Genomic DNA, 18,718 nt, shown 5'->3' on the forward strand with positions numbered 1-18,718 from the left:
CTCTGGAGATAGTAATTCGCTTTTGCTTGGCAGGAGCAGTGACCATCATTATGACAGAGGGTGCGCGGCCCCACTCCCATAGTTCATTGCGGCCTCACTCCTAGTTGATTGCAGCCCCAGTAACCACATTCCCCAGGGCCACTACATCAATTAAGGGGTGTGCTTGACCTCCCACCCCCAACATTTAATATTCCCAGGAGACCCCTTCACCCAGTACCACGTGGCCCCCCCTTGCCAAGCCTGTTAAGGCCCCAGAGAGCCCATCTTCCTGGCCGGCTCACACACTGTGTCCTGGGGAGCCCACCCCCGGGCCATAGTAGCTCCCTGCCTGCATCAGAGCGGGCAGGGAAACATATGTTTGCTCCCACCTGGTCGGAGAAATATTAAATCTCCTGATGGGTATGAGCAGACATGCTTTCCCTGCCTTTAGGGGAACATGCAATGAAGGCATATCTGCTCTCAGTCAGCGGGTGGAGGCATGCTTTTGTATGAAACACAGATGGCGTCTACCCGTCCCTCTGGGTGAGAGCAATGCTGGCTCCCGCAGCATACGGGTAGCCAAATGGGGCAGCGTGGGCCCTGAAGGCCCACCCCCCCATCCCAAACATATTGCTTGGTGGGTGGCCATGGGGCATCCACACAGAAAGTAAAGAGGACCTGGGGTATGGGTTCCAAGGGCCTATTAAGGGTCCAGGAGGGGGCTGCGCTGCCTTCCTCACCTTTAGTAAGCAGATCGGCCCCAGGGTATGCGGTCCCAGGACCTATTAAGGCTAGGGTTGGTGGGCCATGTGGCCCCCCTCTCCATTAATATGGTACTTGGCCCTGGAGGATGGTATCTCTGTGGTCTATTATGGCTCAAGGAAGGGAGATGCTAGCCCATCTGCCCTTTTGTTGGCATTTGCCCTGGGGGATGGTATCTCTTGAGCCCTTTTGGGCTCAGGGAGGGGGGCCACATGCTCCCCTAATAATGTATTTCTTCGTGGGGATGGGCCTTGGGCCTCATTTGGGCTCAGGGAGGGGAGCCACTCATCCCCTCCTCTATAATTAAACTATGCCCCCTGGGGGCGTGGCCAAGATGGTAGCGAGGTAGGACATCTCCCTGTCGCTCCCGCCGCCCGCCCGAGGAAGCACCGGTCCCTGACAGTTTATTGACCCGATACGAACTACAATTGATGCCTGAACGGAGTGCCTCTCGGGAGCACCCCAGGATTCCCCTGTTGGATGGGGGCATGTGCCGGAACATATCGCGCATCGCATTGCGGCTGGGCCCTGCGGCCGTGTGTGGAGCCACGGCCTGCCTAGAGGTGAGGACATATTCTTCCACGCCGGGAGGTGCCCTGTTACCCACGCCGACAGCAGCAAGAGAAGCACACAAAGCTTGCCTGGCAAGCCCCCTGAGGGACACAGCTATACGAAGCTTGCCGCCAGCGTATTAAAAGGAGATGCAGGTGACCCTCTGGTCGGAGTGTTCTCCTCCCCATAACATATCGAGGGTCGAGCTTTGGGCTGAGGCCTTCACCTTCTTGCACCCCTACCTGCCCAGTGCGGCCGGCCACCTTTTTGCCACAGTTGAACTACAGGGATCTCACGGAGCCCGGTCACGCTTGCTACACAACCGGCAAAGTGCCAAAGGGAGACGCACAGCCTTAACTTCACACCACACATCTCGCCTGGCGAGATAGGACCATGTCCTCCACCTGGGGCAAAAAGGACAAATCACTTAAGGAACTCTTTGTACGTGCCCAGGGCGGAGTGCCAGCGGTCTCCCCGCTGCCGGGTGGCCACACCTTGGCACAGATGGGTGCCCCGAAGGAGGAGCCAGTGACACAGGCTTTCCTGGAATCTCTGTTCTCGGCCCTGCGTGATGACCTACACACAGTGAAACGCGACCTGACCGCAGAACTCAAGGATGTCCGCAAAGAAATGGACTGCATAGGGGAGCGAATGGCAGCATTGGGGGATAAGAGCGACACACCGGGATACCAAAGTGTCCGCCCTACAGCAGCAAGTTATCCGCATACACAATCAACAAGTGGACTTACAATCTTGAAGACCTGGAGAATCGCTCACGTCACAATAGCATCAGAATCCGAGGGGTGAAAACCAACGAAGAGGCTGGCGAGAGAACTCTTTAATCATGTTTTGGGTAACCCACTGGACACGGATCTTAAAATTGAAAGGGCGCACATGGTGGGCCCTCCCTGCTCTGACATCGCTCCACACTCAGACATACTAGTCTGCGTTCAAGACTTCCGCACCAAGGAAGAAATTCTTCGTAATGCTAGAACACTACACCCGATCACATTCAGAGATCAGACCCCGGTTCTCTACCAAGATCTAGCTGCCCTCACGCTCCAGAAGCATAAAACCTTCCGGCCTATCACAGTGGCCCTCCACCAAAGCAACATTGCGTACTCCTGGGGGCATCCATTCTGCCCATCTTTCGATATGACGGCAAGCTCTATCAACTTTGCTCCTTGTCGGAAGCAAGTAGACTATTGGGGATTGCAATTCCGGACAACAACGAAGGTAGCGACTCTCCGGAAGGTGGGTCGGGCGACATACGACCACGATGGATACAGCAGAGGCGGAGCCGCCGAACTAACCGACCAGTCCCCGCCGAAATCATGAAGGGACAGTAGGCAACCTTAGATGCCTTGCCAGAGGCCCTTGCCAAGACACTAGCCTTGTGAATGGGCCTGGACCACGTATCTCTTTATTTACTCTGTACCTCGGGCAGTCGGGGGGAGCTGGGGGGTGCAGTCAACCACACTAACCCCCTGTAGACTCTTATTCTGATCATCCATGGGTGATAGACTGATATCCGAACTTCAGATTCCCTTCGGTACCCGTTGTGCCCCCTTTTAAGGTCTCGCCTGACCCAGCGCATGCGCTGGCTTGGCGAGACATTTAGTGAGGGCTGAAACAATGCTACAATGGCCAGCCTGGTCAGCCTAGAGCTACAGTGCATGTGCACAGGTGTGCGCTTAGGATCCGAGGTGCCAAATGGCAAACCTCGTCATACTCATTAAGCGCCCGAGAGCACTTTCGTCCATGATGACTTTAGCAGCGCTCCTTTGAAGTTCGCCTGCGATCACTTTCGCGGAGCCCCTTTGATGTTCTCGTTCAAAGAACATCAAACATCAAAGAACATGTTGTGTTAATGCTTTGCTGCTGCCCGTTTGACTTACAACGTGCTTTCCATTTCCACAAACTCTATGTTTGTGTTCCTTTATTTTGAGATGCTTTTAATATTACTGTCGCACACACACACACACACACACACACACACACACACACCAACCACACACACAACCACACACACAACCACACACGCACATACACAGCCACACACACAGCCACACACAACCACAGCCACACACAGCCACACACACACACAGCCACACACACACACAGCCACACACAACCACACACACACACAACCACACACACACGGCCACACACACACACAAACCACACACACATAACCACACACAACCACACACAAAACCATACATACGACCACACACAACCACAAAATCACACACACACACAAAACCACACACAAAACCACACACACAAAACCAGACACACAACCACCCACATCCAGCCACACATACACACAACCACACACAACCAACCACACACACAACCATACAAACAACCAACAACACCACACACACACACAATCACACACACAACCACACACATAACCACACATACACAACCACTCACACAACCACACACACACACAACCACACAAAAAAACCACACACACACACAACCACACAAAAAACCACACACACAACCATACACACACACAACCACACACAACACCCCACACACAATCACACAACCACACACAACACAACCACACAACACCACAACCACACAAAACCACACCCACAATCACACAACCACACACAACCACACACACGACAATACCCACCCGCTCACACAACCACTCACACACATGCAACCACACACAACACCCCACATACAATCACACAACCACACACACAACCACACACACAACCACACACACAACCACACACACAACCACACCGTCAGTGCACACTTTCACCAGACACAGTCACCATCAGTCATCAGTGCACGCTTTAACAAGGCACACACACCACCAGCCGTCAGTGCACGCTTTTACAAGGCACACACACCACCAGCCATCAGTGCACGCTTCCACCAGGCACACACACCACCAGCCATCAGTGCACAATTTCTATAGGCACACACACCACCAGCCATCAGTGCACACATCAATTGTCAACGCATCCACAATTAACTATTGTAGCAATCGCAGTATGGGGCACTTTACTTTTAAACATATTCATCTAAAGCGCACCATACCACCATTGCTACAAAAATAAATACACATTTTTTGGCCTACAACTGATAGACTTTAGTTGCAATTGGTGTTGCAATATTTAGCAATGCCAATAGCTCAAACTTAATTAATGCGAGACCTATTGCATTGCAAATGCTCGTTTTTATTTGAGAGTTCCTTGCTTTCCCTTCATCCTCTTTTCTCTTCTTTTTGGGGTCCTCTGTTCAGTGAGTCCAGCTTCTTACATCTGCGAAACGGATATACTGGGCGCTCCCTGCCGCTGCCCTTGACCATTGCACTCAGCTGCTAGTTCAGTACACCTCATAGTACACCCGGTCCCTTGTCCTAGATGCCACCTACGACTCTTAAAGTCCTCACACTTAATGTGAGAGGGTTCAATAACCCTATCATGCGCCAGGCGATTCTCTACTACTTAGATAGCACTGGTGCCGACATTTGCCTCCTACAGGAGACACACCTGCTCCCAAAAGACTGTCACAGGCTTAGGTCCAGTGCCTTTCAGACACCGCTTTTTTCCCTCTGGACCCTCCAAAACCGCAGGGTTGGCTATATTGGTCTCCAGGACCTTTAAGCGGAAAGTGATACAGAAGGAGGTCGAAATAAAGGCAGACTGCTTACCTACCAATTCATGATAGGGGGTCACACAATAATCATAGGGTCTATCTATGCACCTAACGACGGCCAGGAACCCTTTTTACATGGCGCCCTCAGCGAAGCCACAGTGACTCCAGAGTGCAAGATCTTGCTGGGGGGGGGAACCTCAATTTAGTTTTCGACAAGGAGCTAAACAGATCGGCGCAGTGCACAGGCCGGTAGGTGCCCTTTCGCGCGCAGGGATCTCCAGACTAGACGACCTATGCTTAGTGGACCTATGGAGACACCACCATCCCCAGATCTGGGACTTCTCTTACTATGCTAATGCCCATAAAACCTATGCGCGTTTGAATTATTTCCTAGGCTCTAAGACACTAGCAACGTCCACAGACATCCTGGTCGCAGCATTGTCTGATCACGCCCTAGTAGTAGCTACCCTGGAACTTCTAACGGCCAGCACGGCAATGGTGCCTGCGCGACACCCTCCCTCCACCGCGCGGACATAGTCACCCAGATACAGCATTCACTTGACGACTACTTACTACACAATGACAACCCTGATACACCCTTGTCCACAAGGTGGGAAGCCCTGAAGGCGGTCGTCAGCGGCGAAATAATCGCCATATCCTCCGCAGACCATGCAGAGCGCAAGCGAAAGAGAGAGGACCTTATACACAAAGTGCGCGAATTGGTACAAATGCATCGATGTAGTGGGGCCCCATGCACGGGGCATCAATTGACTGCGGTTCGGTCGCAGCTGGCTGCCATCAACCGCGATATGGCGGAATACGCTGCGTTGCGCTTGTGCCACTCCTTTAATGTAGGGGGAGACAAATGCAGGCGACTATTAGCACACAAATTCAGCGAGGGAGTCCAGGAAATTAAGGATCAGACGGGGACAGTGCTCAAAGACAATGCAGACATTTCGCACTTTTTACGCTCATCTCTACAATAAGCAGCACCTGGAGACGGAGGACATAGACGCATATCCGACTCACCTACCCACAATTGACCCCAGATCAGGCAAAACATATAGAGAGGGAGATATGACCAAAAGAAGTCATAGCAGCTATTTACAGCTTGAAACTAGCTAAATCCCCCGGCCCAGAAGGCTACACAGCTGCCCTTTACAAACAATTCTGCTCCACGTTTGCACCCCTTCTCACTCTGCTTTAAAACTCTTTCGCGTCTCCAGGGGCGATCCCTCCATCCATGTTAGAGGCTGCAAATACAAATTTACTGAAAAAAAATAAAGGTTAAAGTGACTTTGTAGTAAGGAATTATTGTTCTATCTTACTTTATATTTAAAAAAACATAGAAATTCACCGAAAAAAACTAAGGTTAAAAGGTGTTATAGTAGGTGAAAATGTCTGTGACAACATAATGTTTTGAAGTAAAAAAAAAACATTTCTTCAGTTCTAGTTATTCATTTATTTTTCAATTTATCTTCACTACAACAGTACAGACTAAAGATCAAGACTCAGAAGAGTTCTATTTTAAGAATTCTTCTAAAATAAAAGTATTCTGAACATTTTCGGAGATCTATCAGTAATTGATTCCAGTAATGGCGAGCCAAATAGAAGGTTTTACCACCTGTACGGGCTTTCCTGAATCAGGGAGTTACAAGCAGGGATTTGTCTCTTGAGCAAAGGGATCTATTTGGCTGGTAAGGGATACGTTTTTCAGTTAAATAATCTGGACCTCTGCCATTCAAAGCTTTATGTACAATGCAACGTATCTTGAAATTGACTCTCTTGCGTATTGGTAGCCAATGGAGTCGATGCGAGGTAGGGGGGGGGGGGGGGAGGCTGTTCTAGTTGGTGAATTCCTAACAAGACGGGCAGCAGTATTTTGTACTACCTGGAGTCTGTTTGAGATTAATCCCTAGCCGTAATCAGAAGGGCATTGCAATAGTCTAGTCGGCTCATCAATAGTGCCTGAATTCGCGTCTTACAAAGAGGAAGAAGAGGAAAAACTCTGCGCTAAAGGCTCAACATATGGAAACAGGAACCAGCGGTGGCCATCACCTGATCCTTCATGTGAAGTTTCTGGGCTAGACGGACGCCCAAGTTCTTAACTACTGTCTTAGAAGTCGGGGCAGAGCCCATCTCAGCGGGCCACCAATCTGGCGAACAGAGCAAGAGGGCATCCCCAAAGAGCATGGTCTCGGTTTTCCAAGCATTCAGCCTGAGAAAATTCTCAGTCGTCCAAGAAGCGATTGCTGTCATACCTTCTGAGAAACGAGACTGGATATTCGTGGTACATTTGTCAAAAGAAAGTAGGAGCTGAGTGTTATCAGCATATGAGATCGGAATAAAGCTGAATTATATTTAAAAATATCTAAATACAAGCACTGGCAAAGCCAATAGGTTTTACATTTGGAACCTACTGGTTTTGCCAATGCTTTTTCCTTAAACTGTTTATTATCGGGGGAAGAAAATACAATAATGCAGCCGCTGTTGGCAATTATATAATACTGTAGGCATGAGTCTGCATCAGAATGCTTGCACGCACCTGCAACATGAAGCGGGCGTCATTTTCTTCTATTTTTTATTGAGTGATCTAAGTCATGCCCTTCCTCCATCTCTGACAATGCCATTAGTGAGCTAAATGGAAGCCTCTTTGAGGCCTATGTTATCATCCAAAGAAGAACATTATAGTCTATTAAATCAAACACAAGACACGTTTTTGTACAGTGCACGTTTTAAACTCATGTATTTCCAGATGTTATCATTGGGCATAATGAAGAAAAAGGAGGCAAGGTGAAATAAAATTATTGTCTAGTATCACACAATTTGGTCACGCGAGGAAGATCGGTCGTATCCAGGTTTTATGGCTTCACATTGTTCAATTCAGCTACTAGGTCGGTATCTCTTCCTCTCCTTCTTGTTTCACTTCAAAAGTGAATGCTTGGTCTTCAAAACTTGGCGCATGAGGTTAGAGGAGAAGTGGCAGACAGAAGCCACGCTGAAGCTAGGCCTGTTTTGGGGCTTAAGGATCCAAGAGAGCCCCAACCTGAGCCAGAGGCTCATCCACCTCTTTCATATAATGGCAATTAAGGGAACAAACGAATAGGAAGGGATTTGACCAAATTGTCACATTGGGAGGACTGTATAAAAAAAAAACAAGCACTGGCGTTGCCAATAGGTTTCGCATTTGGAAAGTTGGAGCTATTGGTTTTGTAAATGACATTTTATATTTATATATCGTTATTGACATTGTCAATAACAATATATAAATATAAAATGTCACTTACAAAACCAATAGCTCCAACTTTCCAAATGCGAAACCTATTGGCAAAGCCAGTGCTTGTTTTTAGTTAAGTCATGTGAGAATATACTAAATACAATTTCATTTTTCCTTGACCCAAATATAAACATGTGCAAATTAAATGCATTAAAAAGGGATATATTCAAGAACAACTTAAAACTATTTTAACACCGGGATTCCTAATTGTTAAACAAAGGCACAAAAACAAACTTTTGTGACAATCTAGGGGTCGGCAGTGCAGACGCCGTGAATGGCGATTTACCGCAGAATTTACACTTCCAAACACTTTTTCACGATCGATTTCTTTTTGTTAAAATTACATCGTTTGTTCCAAGAATCCGTGTGTTTTCACGAAACGCGTTTTTGCTGACTGATTTTAAGAGAATGGGTTCGCGTTGTTCGGAATTGACTCTTTTTTAATCATAAATTCGTTTGTGATTGTCACTTCCTCGAGTTGAGTATTTTAGGCTCGTGGAAGGAGTGGAGTGGCGGGGTGGGGGGTGGGGCGGTAGGGGGTAGAGGGGAGTGTAGGTTGTGAGCCAAGACCGTCACTGTCTAAAATACGACGAGTTCGCTTACAGGCGGGTGCGGTTCGTTCGCACACCATCTCACTGCAAGGGAAGGCGAACAAGTAAACCTGCATTTTATTTAATTCTTGGTTATCGGACAAATCATTGATCTAGTCCCTTCGCACAAGGTGGCTGGTATCTTACCTTTTATACGTTGGCAGATTATTTGTTTAGTAGCAAGCAGCCCGAAACATGTAGTTTAAGTTAAATGGCCTCGCAATGCTGGCAAATGGCCGGAGGGAAGCCGGATGGGGGCGGGAGAGCCTGGTGGGGGGGCGTGAATGCGAGCGAGGGGAGGAGAAGTGTGGCAAGCGGATTAGGGAGATGCGCGGAGGGAAGCCGGATGGGGGCGGGAGAGACTGGTGGGGGGGTCGGGAATGCGAGCGAGGGGAGGAGAAGTGTGGCAGGCGGATTAGGTAGATGCGCGTGCTTGTGTGGTCACGTGACCTGCTTTTGTGGTCACGTGATTCACATGCACTGTGAAAAAAACGCAGTGGTTTGACGAGTCGATGGAGCACTTGAATTCTCGCCTATTACATTCGCAAGCGAATGATAATAGGCGAAACCTAAAAAAACACATGCCTTCTGGTTCCATAGTTTCCATCTTTTTCATTACATAAAAACTGGCGTGAGTGGTTTTGCTGGCAAGGGTCGGGGACAAATTGCACCAAAGCAACACCACTGCGTTGAGGGCTTTTCATACAGTGTTCTAAACCATCATGTTTTGTCAAAGTAGTAAAGCAATGATTAAATATCATGCATGCTAGTGCAATGGCTAAAAGATTCCCGCTGTACTACGTCTAGCGGCGGAGTGTGAGCACTTGTTTCTGCCAACCTCAGTGAATTACAGACTGTGTTGTGGGGTCTTTGACATAATTTTTTATAACATTTGCTTCATTAAACTAAGCCTGCCTCTAAACACTCAAGGATTACAGATCAGCGATCAAAGGCATAAGGGAATTGTGAGTCTTAACCTTTTCGGTGCTCATGACGGCTCCCGGGGGTAATGAGTCACGGTAGGCATGTGCTCGTGACGGCCGGGAGTGTCCGAATGTTGCCGCTCCTCCCACGTGTTATTAATTCAGTGGGCGGAGCTCGGCCGGCTCCCGGCCATCATGAGCACACGCGCACCATGATTTATGACAGCCTGGAGCGGTCATGAGCACCGCAGCGCCACGCCACCCCCTACCCCCCAGCACTGCGGCAAAATTTGCACCGCTGCGAAGGGGTTAAGATTCTGTGTTATTCCAATTCACTAATGAAAGCTTACTTTGTACACTTTATTTACCAACAGCAGGCATAAAAGCTTACTCCAGGGTGCGGTAAAGGGATAGCAACTTAGATACAGCAAAACACACCACTGTCAAATATGCCTCTTCTCAAGACACGGAGCTTAATTCAAAAGGCAGTATTGAATAAAACCCTTATAATAACTCCACGACTCACAATCCACACCATGTAAGGCTTTGCTTCCCTTATGAGCACCACCAACCCCACCTTTTCAGCATCAGCGCAGTCTTCGGTCAAATGACAAAGTATACTTTTTGATCCCTAGGAAAATGCTTGAGAGTACATCTACTCCAGGAGATGGACAAACAAAAGAAAGGGAAGGAAAGCATCTGAACCAATCAAACACTCGCACCCAGTCAACAGATCTGGGTTTAATCCATCACCGTTCTTTAGCCCACTCTGCCACCCCAGTTCAGACATGGCCATATGCAAATCAGCCTAGACCCTGTGCCTCATGGGAACAGTCCAGCCCGAACTGCCAAGCCATGTCTTTCCTGGACTGGAATCAAGCATCCTAGGACCGGTTTCTGGCTATCAGCCGTCTTCAGCCAGGATAGCTTGGTGTGGAGTGCAAAAAAACGATGGATTTAGGCCCAGATCTCTGTACTGGGGTGAATGTAAGACATTGTTCTGCATTCTGTCCATCAACTGTTGTTTTGCATTGATTAAGAGAAATTATATTGACAAGAATGCCAACCAACGATAGGCCAGAGGCTAACCCTAAGCCCATAATATAATATTGTACACAACAGATATTTCAAAATTCAGTTAATCCCAGGGCCACTGGATTATGCGATTTTGCAGCTGCAGCAGTTTCCATATAATCCAGCATCTATAGCATAATCTCTAGATTTCAGCCCAAAAAAAATGTTTCTAGCTCTAACGGATCAAAAGTTACTAAAAATACATCAATACGTGTTGCCACGCAGTGAAGGAATCTCCGCAAATAGGGACTAGACACTTTTCTGTTGCTTATTTCTGTATTTGGATGCCAAAGTGGTACTACTGAGAAGAAAACCTTTGCCCAGAAAGTGATAAAATGTGTAAAATGGGCAAACTAATTAGGTAACATTAACAAAATGTTCCGTGTTGCAAAGCATCATTTGCCTTTTCTTGCCGCATAGTTTAGTCAACCCTGCTGCATGAATTGATCCTCCCCTGCTGCGTAATTCCAGTGGCCCTGGCAAAATCTAAAACGGACTGTAGGTGAGACCTAATCATAGCTGCAAAGGGTGGGGGCTTTGCTGCCTGTCCAAAACCTTTTGATCTTTCATCTCAAATGTTGAAGCAATGTGAAATCTTGGAGGTTATCAGCTGAAGTCATGGGTCTAATCGCTTTTTTTCCCCGGGAGTTCGACCTCCCGTGGGGTAACAGTAAACAGCGGGGCCCAGTTCTATTTAAAAGCAGCATTAAAAACGGACTTTAACATTAACGTCAGGAAACATATTTAAACAAGGAGCAAGCATAAACGAGTACAATGGAGACATCTGCTGTGCTGCCAACATTAAATAAGAAGTTGTTTATTTCCTCATTTATCAATAATGCATACCTGTGTGAGAGCAATTTATGGAGGTTTTCCATCAGTGGGCATTATGCGGCATTCAATTAACTGTACCCAGCGCAGGGACAATCCACCCACGCAGCCACTGTAAGGCTAACAAGCAAACTCTGAACAAACACATTTTATGAGCCTCGCCACCATAGAGCATCCCACTCTTCCTCGTGGGATGAATAGATTTGTGCTGTCTTTCTCCATCGTCTGCAGTAAAACTCCTTGCATCAGCACCACGTGCTTCCAGTACCAATGTGGTAAGCCCAAGACACAAAGAGACTCATTTATATCATAAAGTCACGGATGCTAGAATGCCGAGGCTGAATATGCATTTAAGCAAATAATAGAACTTGCAAAAAAATATGGGGCTGTAAAACCAGCCACAGCTCCTCTAGACAACCAGCCATATGTTTGTGAAAAGCATGGAGACACTGCGAAGGATCCACATATTCTTTATCGACAGGCTACAAGTCCTAAAATAAAAAGTGAGAGGACTAACCAGGTTAGGCAGTATGCAAGTGAAATAATGACGCATGCCATCTTAGTGCATGATGTCATGACACATGCCATTGCAAGTGACATCACAGGAAGTGACCTCACTGGAAGTAAAATCACAAGAAGTGACATCAATATTAAGACCTAACACATATATTTATCAGGTATATCATGAGTACATTTAAGCGTATTAGGAGATCGAACACTCTCAGGGAATAGTCATAATGGGGAGATAAAACTAGTGGTTAATGCACTTTCAGGAGAGATTTGCGTTTTGTAAAGTCCCATATTTGAATCACAGTAGTAGAGAAGGTAAATGTGTCTCCTGCAAAGCACATCATCTAGCACGCAGATGACAGATTTTTATTTTATGTAAATGGGTCAGTGGGTTACTACTTTTAACACAGAATTCCTTTTGTTACCTGCAGCTCATAAATTGTGATCCTTCTAAAAGACCACAGTGAGGTATGAAGGACATGCGACTCCTGCCCATTGTAACACTCACAGTCTCATGTAAATCATCTAGTGCAATCATTTATTGTCAATGTATAACGTGTATGTTACATAAAGAGCTAGGACACCCTGCACTGGGTTGCAAAGCACTAAAACATAAATAAAATAGTGCTACTGGAATTGTAATTTGTGGAAATACTGGGGCAGACCAACACACCTGACATTGTTACTTACAGTGCATGCATATATTATAGACAGATACTGAACAAAGGAAAAAGCTGCCTCTCTTAAGTACTTGTGAAGAGATGACAAACTGTGTGCCTATATTTCCCCTCCCTGCCATTTACATTTAAGTGTAAGGTTCCAGGCCACCCCCTGTCAGGATATACAAACAGAAGGAGGCCTGCTAGCCCCTTAACTTCGGCTCTGCTGGAGGTGAAAAAAAAGCACCCTCTGTTGCTTAACGTGTCACGGTGTCTGAAAATTACAACGGGACAAGTTCAGCATATTTTTGTGGGACCCAACTTTTTGGCAGAGGGGACGGCGTCCACCCTGTGAAAAGAGTGGGTGGACACTGTGTACCTGCGTGTGCCCCCGACTTGTGCCCTGTTTATCGACCAGCTTTATGCATCCCCCAATTTAAAAACAAACAAAAACAGCAGTTCCTGTGCTACAGAGCTCCCAGTGGGGCACTGCCGCGGTTCCATCTCTTTAACCTGCCATATAGGCTGCGTCCTGCATTGCCATGCATGTATTTTTAATTTAACAAACATTTCCTCAAATATTTGAGCCCGGACTTAGTAAAACAGGCTCTCCTCAAACATTTGCGGGTATTCTCTACCTCTCCTTTGTGTTTCAGGATAAGTACAGGAATACATGCACTTGCGGAGACTTAGAATAGCTTGCAAGTCAGTTTTGTTGCCTGGAATTTTAGCACATTGTAGCCTCCACGGTCACCATGAGGTGCCTAGGAGGGCAGACGGTCTGTGGAGGACAACATTCTGCTAAACCAGTGGGTTCAAACTTTTTAAGGCTGGATCCACTCCCCCCCACCCGTATATTGATTTTATGCAGCCATGCCTGTACCCTGGGTCTGTTGGCATTAACAATGAAGGTGAACTCTGTCTGGGATGGATTCAGCTAGAGATATACCTTAGACCTCTAAATACAGCTCTCAAACCACGTGATATCATCGGAAGAGATTCTTGGGTGTCATTTGTGCATTGTTCCATATTCTTTTTTAATCAACTCTGGCAAGAAACTTTAACGATGGATGAGGAGCCAAAACAAAAACCTAGCCTGAACCTCTGTGAATTATGGCCATCAGCAATTAATATTTAGAGAGGAGCAGTACAAAAGAGAATGTATTGATTTCCTACTATGGCTCTGGTCACCTTTTATTGCCCTATGTGAGTTGTAGGCACAGTTTCAATCTTGGAGACAGCTAAGCCCTGCCAAGAATAAGGCTCGATGGGCTATACAAAGCCCAGAGTAGGTCTATTTTGGCCACAGGGGGCCAGTGATGGGAGACACATTCACTTTGTGCATCCAAAGCAAGAGACTGGTGCACAGCAAGGGACAGCAGCCAAGGATGGTGGGCCGTTAGCTGCAGTTTGCTGCTTGTGCTTACAGCCATCCTCCTTGGGTGTCACCACGTTAACATGCACTGGGCACAATACCTACTGGATCCCATTTCTCCTTCTACCAGTCATCTTCTGAAAAATGAAAGTATTCTCTGCGCTCTTATTGTCCTTTGCTCCTTCTTTTCTGTCTAAAATGCAGAATACACCAGCCACCTCAACTATAAAAAGCACAGATCTGCATTGGTTTTTAATTTACATCCATTCTGCGGCTAAACAGCATGTTCAGATGTATAATCTGATCATGCAGACAAAGCGGAATAACTTCTTGTATATCAGTGCCTGGCTAATGGCAAAACATGGGGCGGACATTTCCAACAAAATAATGGCAAGGTCTCTTCTGCTGTACCAAGGCTGACCTATGGGAATAGGAAGTGGGATAGCAGTGCTATACAAACACTACCTACCAATTAGATGCCTGAACCATCTCTGTGGAGGTCAGTGGTTTTGACTGGATGGTCTGTAAACTAAGGACCTCATTTCGATTTTGTCAGATAGCCTATGGAACTTGTAATACAGAGGATGGGATATCGCTCATGCTTTCACCGAGTATCCTGCCTACCAAACACTAAATATAGTCCTAAATCTGTACTCTGAATATACAGTGACATATGTCCTGGAATACCACTCCCCTGACAGAAATTTAGCCCAGATAAGATAATCCTTTTCTGAATTTTATAACTTATTTCTGCACATACAAATGCAATCATTTTACTTATAGGGGCTTTAACTTGGGTTAGAGGATTCATTTCCCACATTGGTTACCAGCTTCCTGACTGCTTTGAATGATCTTGCAAAAAGAACGATTGATGGACGGAATGCTGAACAATGGAAACATTCACCCCCAGTCACAAAGATTTGGGTTTAATCAATCGTTCTTTTGCTCACCACGCCACCCCAGTTTGGACCCAACCATATGCAAATCAATCTTGACCCTGTTCCTCATGGGAACAGTCCAGCCCGAACTGCAAAGCCAGATCCTCCCTGGACTAGAAACAAGCATCCTGGGACTGATTTCAGGGCATCACCCCATATCAGCCAGTCTAGCTTGAATCCAGTGGTGCATTGTGCACGGTACCAACATCTAGGCATACCCTTCCCACTTAGGGCGACAAAAGGAATGATTGATGGACGGAATGCTGAACAATGGAAACATTCACCCCCAGTTAAAAAGATTTGGGTTTAATCAATCGTTCTTTTGCTCACCATGCCACCCCAGTTTGGAGCCAGCCATATGCAAATCAGTCTTGACCCTGTTCCTCATGGGTAAAGTCCAGCCCGAACTGCCAAGCCAGGTCCTCCCTGGATCGGAAACAAGCATCCTTGGACCGGTTTCAGGGCATCACCCATCGTCGGCCCGGCTAGCTTAAATCCATTGGCACAGTGAGCACAGGACCCAGGTCTGGGCATAACCTTCCCATTTAGGAGGATAAAAGCAATAGCAACGATTGATGGATGGAATGCTGAACATGAGGCCTTTGTTAAACATTGTAATGTTGATGCTCTGGGCTTCTATCTGCCATTATAGGCCGATAGGAGCACTCCATTGTTTTCAATGGAGCACTCCACATTCAAATGTTCTAATATAGCCTTATAGCCCGCTGTAGCAGGCTATGCTGGTTATTAAAGGCCCGCCCAGCGTTAAAGGTCTGAGCCGAAGGCGAGGACCTTTAACAAGGGAGCGGGACTTTAATAGCCGGTATAGCCCAGCTACACAGAGCTTTAAGGCTATTAGAACTTTCTGCCACTAGAGGGCAGAATGTTCTAACAAATAAAACAAAGGCCTCCCGGAGTACCAGGGGGTTTAAATCCCCTCGGGCTCCGAGAGGCCTTTGTGAAAACATTGGAATGTTGCTTTGCGGGCCTTTACCTGCCCGTAGAAGCACGGAGCAATCCATTGTCTTCAATGGAGCGCTCCACATTCTCATGTTCCAATACATCAGAAAATACAGAAAGAGTGCACATGGATTCTTTTTCCTCATCGCCCATTCCTCCTGGCTGCGAGATTCTCCAAGGATCCTCTCAAACTACAGTTTTGCTTAATGTATATATAAAACTTCTCTTTAAGATGTTTTCCGACTCAAATGTACAAAGGCCGGTAAGGCTTGCTGCAGAAGCGCACATTATTCTCATAATTATTAGGAAGACATAAGAGAGGGAAGGGAAGGTCAACATTAACATGAGACATTAGGATAAAGAGGTAAAGATCACAGAAACCAGCTTGTGTATAGCTTAGAGCCAAATACCCCTTCCCTACAACTCTACTGCCCACACCTCGTCACCAACTAAAGACAGTTAATCCACAGCGGTATCAGTTCATTCTCGATAAACCAGGTACAGTTTACAAATGTGCTCTGGCTACAAGGCAGAATATGTAATCTAGGACATGCTTGTGGCATCCACATCAACGTACTCCTTGTGAAAGGAAAGCTCAATGCAGTTTAAAATAAGTAAGACATCTGAACCAGACAAAACCATTATTTACACTACTTGTCACATTTTATTTCACCAGCCTGGAAAACCATGGCAAATATTTGCAGGGAAATCTGCCGACAAAGACAACTGGGTCCGCCTCACATAAATTGTAGCCAATGAAAACAACAGGCGCCACAGCGTAATATCAACACCAATAGTTGTTCAGCATTGACAAAATGGTTCCTTCGAACACGTAGCCGCCTACTTACAGCTGTGCTAGACCCACAGACACAACTGCATCTATTGTCACAATGTTCTGCGTCCTCATGCGTATCCATAGCTCCAGTTCACCGCACTGACTGGAGTGAGTGTAAGATCCTCACACACAGCAGCGAACAGCCCCTACACAACCCACACAGACCCTAATCAAACATGCACGGTTACAGGTCCACTTGTAACCCAATGCGAATCAGAGTGCTTCGCGATCTCATCTGGGATGTGAAGCACTATATAAATTATACAATGCAAAAAAGTGTAATTAATAAGTCATTAGTGTATTAAAAGCTATAGGGCTTTTAAATACTTAACCTTGTTTTCAATAAACAGGACTAGATTATAAAAAAACATGGATTTCCGCCAGCCCTTACCTGAAGAAAAGCGGGTGCAAGTTGTTTATCCACCAAAAAGAAACGTCCACCCAATAATGTTGCTTAAGTTCTTTAACAGCAGCAGCTCAAGCCAGCTCCATGAAACCCATCCTGTGAAGACAAAACAAAACCAGCGTTCATTCAATGTGGAAACTGGTGGGAATGGAATTCATTTGGAATTCAGTTTACAGGGCTGTGTCCACTTGCTTCACGAGCTGAACCAGATAAAGGCAGAAAAGCAAGGGAAGGAGGGATGCGTTAAACACACACAGGATCTGCTCAATACAATTACCCTGACCAACTTAGAAATAAATAAATTATATAGAAACCCCTGCTCTCATCGAATTATGGCACACCCCATCTAACGAGCAGAGCGTTCAGTGGCAGCAGGCACGCCGGCATTCAATGGTTATTTGCGGTGCAAGGCTCATTATGCACTCTTCCAACACACACAACACTGGATATGCCGCCCACACACCCTGCCGTTTCCCTTATGCAAGAATAACCATGTCCTTTGACCATCGGGTCATCACCGCACTTCCGACCGCCATTTTCTCACACTCGCTGTACTGGCTCTTTTATGGAATGTAACTAAGCTAATGTACTTTTGTATTTGTAACTGATCTTATGCAAATCGCTCCGATAACCATCAGGTCTTGTCTGTGCTTTATAAAACTGCAACAAAATAAATATACGTATTGTTCGTAATACTGACTTTAAAAAACACGAACTCAAAGCCCTCCATTACCAGTTGCCCAGAGCGGTGTTTGGGGATAGCGCGCTGTACAACTCCAAGTGGACAGGTGCTCTACAGACACACTGGATTTGTTTTACCAGCTACGTATCAGCGACAGGAAAAACCGAGGCAGGGGCTGCGGGGGCAGGAGCACAGCTAAGGCCCAACCCACGCCCCTCAGCGCCATGGGAGGTGCAGACAATGCTGCACCGAGATGGTCAGACAGTCTGCAGTGTCCCCACCCCATGACACCCTTCCATGCCATCTCACCAGTAACCATGACCCCTACAGACCCAGCTGCATATAGTTACCGCCTACTCAGAGCAGGTGGTAAATGGAGACTAAACTTCCTTTACAGCTACCAGTATTTCTTTTCTGCCCCATGAGAGCTTTGAACCTAAAGTGGGCGCCTCACATGAAGAGGTCTGGTTATCACTGTGTCACTGCGCTTGAGGTTAGTCAGAGACCTTTGCGCTAACATAATCAGCATTTTTTAAGCCCTGCCTAAGTGGCTTCCGAAGACCGATATGACACACTAGACTGCTCCATGGAAAGAGGTAATGACTTTGGTGGGAAGAGAGATTGTGCCAGCTTGTCTCTTCTTTATCCAAATCCTTACTTACGCAGCACTTACTCTATGCCTGGCTTAGCCAAGGGCTCTATACAGCCATCTGTGTGCTTTTAAATGGGACG

At 46.7% G+C, this 18,718-nt stretch overlaps 1 protein-coding gene across 1 annotated transcript in view; it reads right to left on the reverse strand.

The window, feature by feature from the left end:
* KANK1 (KN motif and ankyrin repeat domains 1) overlaps positions 1-18,718 on the reverse strand; it is a 662,175-nt gene that overhangs the window by 512,187 nt on the left and 131,270 nt on the right. The window contains exon 2 of the mRNA XM_086961224.1: positions 17,290-17,400. The gene's annotated coding sequence lies outside the window, so the exon portion shown is untranslated. The remainder of the gene's footprint in view (positions 1-17,289; positions 17,401-18,718) is intronic.

Source organism: Lissotriton vulgaris, chromosome 3_1 (assembly GCF_964263255.1).
Source record: "Lissotriton vulgaris chromosome 3_1, aLisVul1.2, whole genome shotgun sequence".
Lineage (NCBI taxonomy): Eukaryota > Metazoa > Chordata > Amphibia > Caudata > Salamandridae > Lissotriton > Lissotriton vulgaris.